The sequence below is a fragment of the Cibotium barometz genome, chromosome 15 (assembly GCF_041138505.1).
Source record: "Cibotium barometz isolate CiBa-2024 chromosome 15, ASM4113850v1, whole genome shotgun sequence".
In the NCBI taxonomy this organism is placed as follows: domain Eukaryota; kingdom Viridiplantae; phylum Streptophyta; class Polypodiopsida; order Cyatheales; family Cibotiaceae; genus Cibotium; species Cibotium barometz.
Genome location: NC_141060.1, coordinates 46,914,713 through 46,924,144, shown reverse-complemented (window position 1 = coordinate 46,924,144; position 9,432 = coordinate 46,914,713).

Genomic DNA, 9,432 nt, shown 5'->3' with positions numbered 1-9,432 from the left:
AATGGTCATAGTGATTGCACTTAACACAAGGCATTTCGTTCCTCACTTTTAGAGGCATCAAGGATGTCTGGTTTTGAAGGTTTTCATCCTCTCTTAGAGATGTCTGTAAGGTTTTAAGCAAGGCTGCATAAAATTCTGGGAATGTCAATTCTGAGATTGATTTTTCTTTTGCCATTACTTCACTTAGTTTAGATGAGGAGCACCTCGTAGCATGATCATCTTCTAGCATGATCATCTTCTAGCATGTTGTCATCTAAACTTATTGCTTCTTTGCAACATTGATCGAATGTTTTCGGATTAGATACAATGATCAAGTTGTGTAAGCTATTATTCTTCAAGCCCATCATGAAACACCTCTTCAATTGAACATTGTTTAATTTTTCCCATGACTCACGTGAGTCCAAGAGTTTTATCCTAAGGATAAAATCTCTAATGGATTCATTTGGTTGACACTCAATTGAATAGAGTTCTGTTACTACACTCCACCGATCACCCTGTCGTCTGGGAAAAAGACATGTATAAAGGCTGATCTCAAGGTTTTGAAGTTGGTCTTGATCGCCGACATCAATGTGATGAACCATCGACTAGCTTTTCCCTCTAAGAATAAGTTCAAAGCATGTACCTTAGTGGGGAAGTTAGGATTTCCAAAGGCTTCACACCTCTGTTCAAACATTTGAATGAATTGAACAGGGTCTGTTGTTCTGTCATATTTGCCCATAATTTTTGAAATTTGTACGGCCGTATTTCTGTATATCACTGAGACCGTATGTGAGTGCTCTAGAATCAGTGAGTCCTTGGGCCACCCCCCTTCCTAGACTAGTCAGTATGTCCAAGGTGTGGGTGTTACCATATTATAGTAGTGATGTGTGTGAACACACTTAGGACCGCCGGGGCACTTTTTCCCTCACTAGGAGGTTTTTTTCCCCCGTGCATTGTATATACGCCCATTATCTTCTAGGGCTTGTTATCTTTCATTTTGGCACTCATAATACACTACTGTGTTGTGCTCAAGCTTCCTCATCTTCTTGAAGTTGTGTGTGCATTCCTGCAACCCTAATTCCAACAATTGGTATCAGAGCAGGCTTCCTTCTCCCGGGCAGCATCACCGGCACCTGCCGCTTCATCTCCTCCGATTGCAACGAGGTTTCACGAGCGTCTGCAGGTTAGTATATGCCGTGGGATAGCCCATAGGGCTAGGTCGTTTCAGAATTTTGGTCTGAAGTCATTTCGCCCTCCGTTTTTGCATTCCAAGTACTGCGCAGGCAAAATCGTCCTACTGTGCAGATTTTCTGTCAAGATTAAAATCTGCAGGACAGGTGCCCATTCGTCTGTTTTGGGCTGTGCTATATAGCACAGGTCGATTTTATACAGGTTTACCTCTTGCAGACAGCATTTACATCTAGTAGTACAGTCATTGGCCATGGCTGACAACAATGATGTATTCCGCATGTTGGCTACTGAGGATAAGTTGGATGGCACCAACTATCCATTGTGGGCATATATGATGCGACATGTATTGGTAGCAAAGGGGTTATGGAATATTGTGCAGGGTATTGATGCACGTCCTATTGTGGCTGGGAATGCTGCAAACACATCAGAAACAGGTACTGTTGATGATGGTGCAGGCACAAGTGCTGTAGCAGCTGTTCGAGAACCACCACTTTCAGCAGAGCAGATTCGTTGGGATGGTAGAGATGCGCAGGCTCATGCCTTGATTGCGCTGTCTGTCAAACGTACCATTATCCCACATATTCGCTCCTGCAGGACTTCTAAGGATGCTTGGGATGTACTTGCCACATTGTATCAGGCAAGAAATGAGGCTCGTGTTGCTTACCTCCGAAAACAGTTGGAGAATGAGCATATGAACGAAGGTGATTCTATGGATAGCTTTTTGACAAAGATCAAGGATTTCAAAGAGCAGCTCATTTCTGCAGATGAAATCCTGTCAGACAGTTCACTTGTGCAGACTGTTTTGAATGGTCTACCAGATTCTTATCAGGGTTTTGCTTCCACTCTTCGCTTGATGATGAAAGGCAATCCCAATGCCTTATCATTTGAGGAGTTAGTTTCTGTTTTGCTGCAAGAAGACCAGTCAAGGCAAAACAGGAATATTATGCGTGTCGCAGATCAAGCTTTCGTTGCTAGTCAGAGAAGCGGGAAAGGTAAAGCTGGCTTTTCTTCTAGTAAGCAGAAATCTGCAAATGCTGCGCAACCAAAGAAGGAAGACAAAGATGAGAAGAAGGGTGACAAACAAAAGACATTTTGCAAGTACTGTAAGGGAAATGATCATGTCATCAAAGCGTGTCCTAAGCTGGCTGCGAAAGAGGCTAAGAAGAAAGAGGCTGGTATGGCTGTTGCAGATGCCTCTCCTTCTAACAATGAATCTGCTAATGTTGTGCTAGATACAGAATGGGCATTCAATGCGCAGTGCAGTTATGACCCATCTTTGCATGACACATGTATGTCTGCAGTAGATTCAGATGTATGGTACTTTGACAGTGGTGCCACTAAGCATATCACCTCGCAGCGCAGTTTATTCACTTTCCTTGAGTCTGCTCCCACAGGGAATACTGTCACTTGTGCCAATAACTCCTCTTATCCCGTTAAAGGAGTTGGACAGATTGTGCTGAATGTTGCAAATGGCAACACCTTTACACTTTTTGATGCATTGTATGTGCCAGGGATCAAAAAGAATCTGCTGTCAGTCTCCGCATTTGCCAAAACAGGTTTGGTTGTAAAATTTGTGGATGACAGATGTACTGTTCATGATCTCTCTTGTGGTGACATCATAGTAGCATCTGGTTCACTATGTCGAGGGCTGTATAAGCTCAATATGGATGGCAAATGTGTAGAGGATTCAGCATGTGCTATTATGGATACGCAGGCTATTTCAAATGCAAAACTGTGGCATGCACGTTTTGGTCATCTGAATTTTGCAAGTTTGCTGCGCCTGCAGAAATCTGAAATGGTGTCTTCTTTGCCTAAGCTTGAGGCACCTGTCAAGCATGTTTGTGAGGGCTGCATATTGGGTAAAATGCAGCGTGCTTCCTTTCCCAAAGATGGATCAGTGAGAGCTGAACGCAGATTGCAGCTTGTTCACAGTGATGTTTGTGGTCCCATGCAAACTCCATCATTTGGAAACTACCTTTACTTCGTGACTTTCATTGATGATTTTACCAGGCATGCATGGGTATATCCTTTGAAGGCAAAGTCCGAAGTGTTTTTGTGCTTCAAACAGTTTTTGGTTATGGCTGAAAATGTGTCAGAAAGTAAGATGGGCACCCTCCGTTCAGATCGAGGGGGGGAGTATATGTCTTCAGAATTTAATGCATTTCTGGCTGAGCGTGGGATAAAACACCAATGTACAGTACCGTATACACCACAGCAAAATGGTATGGCTGAGAGAAAAAACAGGTCTCTCATGGAAATGGCAAGATGTATGGTTAAGAGTCAAAGTCTACCACATGGTTTTTGGCTTGAGGCTGTCATGTGTGCCACTTATGTACTAAACAGGTGTCCCACCAAAGCATTACAGGTTGTCACTCCATATGAGGCATGGCATGGCCGCAAGCCATCTGTTGGCCATTTACGTGTTTTTGGTTGCCTGGCATATGCATTAGTGCCTGTGCAACATCGCAGAAAATTGGATGACAAAGCTGTCAAATGTATTTTTGTTGGATATAGTGCTGAGAGCAAAGGCTATCGTTTGTATCATCCACAGACAAAGCGCATTTTGGTTAGCCGTGATGTTGTATTTGTGGAAGATGCAGTTCAGCCCTTGGTTTCATGTACTAAGGAGACAGATATCAGCTCACGTGATGTCTATGATACATTGTTGCCTCTTTTCAGTGGTGCACAGTCAAGTGCAATACCTCATGAGGCAGTTTTTCAGCCTATGCAGGTTTTAAATGATGGCACAGATCAGCCTATATCTGATGCAGATGTGCATGATGCACTTGAGGATGAGAGACAAGAGATTGAGGGCTCTAGGAATATGCCTAGATGGCTGGTGCAGACTTTGCGTGACAGCAAGTTGGATGCCCCTTTGTCTAGTCGCACTCGTTCTGGCTCTCATGGTGCCTCTTATGCGTCAGATTGTTATGCATTGGCTGTTTCTAGTATGTGCGATGAAAGTGAGCCTGTTTCATTTGATGAGGCACAAAGTTCAGAAAATTGGATGGCTGCTATGCAAGCAGAATACGATGCTATTATGAAGAATGGTACATGGTCTTTATGTGACTTGCCCCCTGGCAAGAAGGCCATTGGCACTAAGTGGGTATACAAATTGAAGCGTAAGCCTGATGGCACAGTGGATCGCCATAAGGCTAGGCTTGTTGCAAAAGGTTATGCTCAAGAGAAGGGCATTGATTTTGATGAGACTTTTGCTCCCACATGTCGTATGACCACTGTTCGTAGCATCTGTGCATTAGCAGCTCATAATGGTTGGAATGTACATCAGCTGGACATAAAGACTGCGTTCTTAAATGGAGATTTGCATGAGGAGGTGTATGTATCGCAGCCTCGTGGTTTTGTTCAAAGAGGGCAGGAAAACAAAGTGTGCAGGTTAAAAAAGGCTTTATATGGTTTAAAGCAAGCTCCACGAGCTTGGTATGAAAAAATACATGCATATTTGACTGCACATGGGTTTCAGAATAGTCCAACAGAAAGCACTTTGTATGTTAAACGTGTGGATGGTGTACATCTAATCATTGCTCTCTATGTCGATGACATGCTGCTCACAGGACCAAATAAGAGTCATATTGCTGATTTTAAGGCTGATTTGAATGCCTCTTTTGAGATGTCAGATTTGGGGCATTTGCATCATTATTTGGGGATACAATTTAAGCAGTGTGATGGAGGTATTGCTTTGTGTCAGACAAAGTATATTGAAACATTGTTGCGGAGATTTGGCCTTGAAGACTGCAAGCCTATTGCTACTCCAATGGAGACAGGTTTGAAGTTGAGTCTTCATGATGCTGGAGATCACTTTGATGTCACACTCTATCAGACAGCTGTTGGTTGCCTCATTTATGTATGCATTACGAGGCCAGACATTCAGTTTGCAGTCTCACAGGTGAGCAGATTTATGCATAGCCCAGGCATTAAGCATTGGCAGGCAGTGAAGCGTATCTTTCGCTATTTGAGTGGTACTCGGCATCTTGGGTTGTTTTATCCCAAGGGGGGATCATTGCCGCCAGATTTACATGCTTTTTCAGATTCTGACTGGGCTGGTTGTTATGACACACGCGTGTCCACGAGTGGTTTTTGCTTCATGCTTGGAAGCTCATGCATATCATGGTTGAGCAAGAAGCAGCCTACTGTGGCCACTTCTAGTTGTGAAGCTGAGTACAGGGCAGCTTTCACAGCTACGGTTGAGTGTGTGTGGCTCAGACGCCTTATGGCTGATTTGGGTGTTGGGCAGCCATCTGCCACCACCATCTTCACTGACAGTCAGAGCGCATTGGCAGTTGCGCGGAACCCAGTGTTCCATGCTCGTACGAAGCACATTGAGGTGCACTGCCATTATGTCAGGGAGAGACTCTCTGCAGGAGAGATCAGTTTGGCTTATGTGCCAACACAGGATAACCTTGCAGACCTTTTCACAAAGGCTCTGCCTCGTGAGAAGTTCGAAGCTTTTCGCAAAGCTTTGGGCTTACTCCCTTTTGTGGATTCGTCCACATAGCTAGACACTTCCCTATAGATGAGTGCTAGCTCTTGTTCACCGCATCACTCCAGGGGGGATTTGTTACCATATTATAGTAGTGATGTGTGTGAACACACTTAGGACCGCCGGGGCACTTTTTCCCTCACTAGGAGGTTTTTTTCCCCCGTGCATTGTATATACGCCCATTATCTTCTAGGGCTTGTTATCTTTCATTTTGGCACTCATAATACACTACTGTGTTGTGCTCAAGCTTCCTCATCTTCTTGAAGTTGTGTGTGCATTCCTGCAACCCTAATTCCAACAGTGGGCATCCAGGAAAGGGTTGGTACTTATAGGATTTGTAGGAATGTTAGGCAAGGGGCCAAAGCCCGGTGGAATCGAAGTGATAGGGGGTGTAAAACCCGATGACACGCTTGTTATAGGTATGGCCAATGGTATTGGGAGGTGAATTAGTGGCATATATCTCAATGGCTCGAAGATGTCAGCCCTTGGGTTCAGTCTTTGTGTGACCCCTCGTAATCTCTCTATTGTGGCCATGTCAAAATGCCTAAATGCTCTTTAATGAGAAATCACAGTTTTTTTTGTATTCTCCCACAGTCCGTTACAGCCTCAAGAGGCTTGGCGTACTCTTCATTAGGTCAAACAGGTGTCCGTTTGTCCTAATTAGCTTAGATGCTATACGCACGTGAATGAACAGAGATATTTTTCCAAAAAAGTTATATTCTAGGAACTTCCCAGATGGAAGAGGAGGTCCTAACACCTATTTTCCATCACTGTCTCAAGATGAATTTTTTTTCTGAGAAATTTTTCCTATTTTGCAGCACATTTTTGAGGGTGTTGCAAAAGGAATTTTGAAAAACTCTATATGAGGGAGTTGTAGTATTTTTGGAATACTACAACTTTGTTTCCCTGTGAGTCGTCTGTGATTTTGTCGTTAAGACCCTCAAAAAATAGCCCGAATATGGCTCGTTGTTATTTTTGCGCTATTTTTTGTAAATTTTCGTGGTTTTCGGGTTGTTTTTTGCCTTGATTTTTGGGTTGAATTTTGAGGCTACTGGTAGGAGGCCAAAATGGTCGATTTTGGCTTCGAATTGCTCTAAGTCCAAAGTCGAAGAGCTCGATGTCAGCTTTTCGATGAGCCCTAGAGTGCTTTCATCGGATATACGGTTTAGGAGATATGGGCATCCAAAGTTTCATGCGGTGAAACTTCAAATTCTCACGCTGTGAACTGGACTTCACGAAAAATTCATTTTTCTTTTTCACACTTGATCTTTCGCGGCGACCGAAAAAATTTTCACAGTCGAAATTTTATTAAACGGCCGGAATTTTCCATCAGAATTTCTTTCACGGTCGGAGTTTTTCGTCGGAATTTCTTTCATGGCCAGCTTTTTTTCGCCGAAATTTCTTTCATGATTGGAATTTTCTTTCACGGTCGATTTAAAAAAAAAACAAATACCGAAATTTCTTTTACGGCCTGAATTTTTCACTGGAATTTCTTTCACAACAGCTAGAATTTTCTTTCATGACCGAATTTTTTTCGTCGAAATTTCTTTCATGGCCGGAATTTTTTTTGGCCGGAATTTTCTCTCACGGGCCAGAATTTCTTACCGAAATTTCTTTCATGACCAAAATTTTTTCGCCAGAATTTCTTTTATGGTCGGTTTTTTTTTGGAGTCTAGTGGGAAATATGAATTTCCTTTTTTGGGGGGGAAATATTTTTTGAATTTAAAATGAAAGGGATATGGGCATTTTTCCAAAAAGGTAAGTGGGAATCAAAAAAGTCAACCTTTTAATGACACCTCTTACAGCCTTCATAAATAACCCCCAAAATGGATAATTTTGACAACTCATGAGCATCTACTCATTGAATGCTCATTAGCCTTAATGAGTTATGTAAAAAAGTGATTAAGAATTAATCCAAAATTAATCCTTTCACTAATCTTTCCCTCTTTTACACTAATCAAGGACTCTAATTAACCACTAATCCCTATTGATTCACACAATTGAGCACATCATTGGATAGAGTAAGAAAATGCTAATCTTTGTGCATCAACAATTGTGTAAATTAATCTAAAATAGGAGATTAATTAGACTCTTAGACTCTTAGTTAAGGCAAATTTAAATAAAGAGAGTCAAATTTCTCCAATTGATGAAAAAATTGATGTGATTAGACTCTTTTTTATGCATATAAGATACATCAAATCCACCTCCATTACATCTTAAGGTTGCATGCCCTCCTTTAGTGCTAAATATTTAGAACCTTCAGCACTTGTATTATTTCCAACACAATCCATATTTAAACTTTCTAGTATAAATGGTGCTAGGGTCTTGCTTGTATTTTTACTTCTAATTATGCTATATTTTAGCTATTAATTTAATATGGTGATTACACTAGCATTAATACCAATCCATATATGCTATTGTAGCTATTGATTCACTATAGTGCGTACACTAGCACTATAGCAATCCATGTATAGTGGTGCAAAATTATAAAAAGTCTTTGGGATTGATTTGGGGATTTCTCCAATCTAATCCATTTTGGTAACTACCTTTTTTGAAAAAATATAGGTTATAAAACACTGAGGAGAATTTAATGTACAAGTAATAAACATTAAATAAAATAGAAAAAAACATAATAGTAGGAATCAAAGCAAGTGGAGTAACTCTATTAATAGTCCTTATTTGTCAGGGTCCTTATGGTCTTATCCTTATTCTTCTTCTCATTCTCATTTGTTAGGGTCCTTATGGTCTTATCCTTATTCTTCTCATTCTCATTTGTTAGGGTCCTTATGGTCTTATCCTTATTCTTCTTCTCATTCTCATTTGTGCATGATTACAATGGCGCATGTCTAATATCTTTATCATGTTGAAGGATGCCATACTTCAATAACTCTTTCTTTATAAAAAATCCTCATACAAGGAAGAGAAATATTCCATGGGAATCAGTAAACATATTGTAGGTTAATACTACCAATCCTCTATTCCCATAGGGTGGTTAATATGTGAAAACCTCATAAAGCATGTGCATTCTAGAGATAAATGAAAAACCTGCTATGTATGCACTTCTTTTGTAAATTTTGAGATGATAAAATAATCCCTTTTTATAAATTTTCCCTTTTTAGTTTAGAAACCCCTTATATATGTATATTTTATGTACCTACACAATAACATAAAACCTCTTCTAATAATCGCCCACATGCATATTCTTTAGTGATCCCTTTGGGTCTTTTTTATTAAATATATTGATTAATTGGTGGAAGTATGATTTTATGTTCACAAATGTAGACACATTTTTAGAAAGCTTTACATGAAAGTTATAATACAAAGAGCTAATTAGTACACATCAATGTATTGTATTAATGAGTTTAGGCTTCAAGAGGGGGTTGCTTGCATGGATGAACTTTTGTACTCTGCAGCAGTTGACAAAGATTCGAGAACACTTACATCAGTAAAAGCTTGTATGTCATCTTGAGGGTGAAGATCACGTACCTCATCAAGTTGCCGTGGGTGGAGATAGAGTTGTTGGCAGGAAACTCCTCAGGGCTGAGAGGGTTAGTGGGAAAATCAATGGGGATAGAAGAGTAGCAAGAGAAGATACAATCGGCCTCAGTTTTGTTAATAGGAGATACACCAAGAAAGGGATTTAGTAACTTACAGGAGATGGATGTAAACACAGGATAAGTAATAGAAGTGGAGGATCATGGTGTTTCTTCTTGTCCTTCTCAGGAATTAGGTGGTGGTTGGGTGGGCTTGTTGGTTTTCATAAA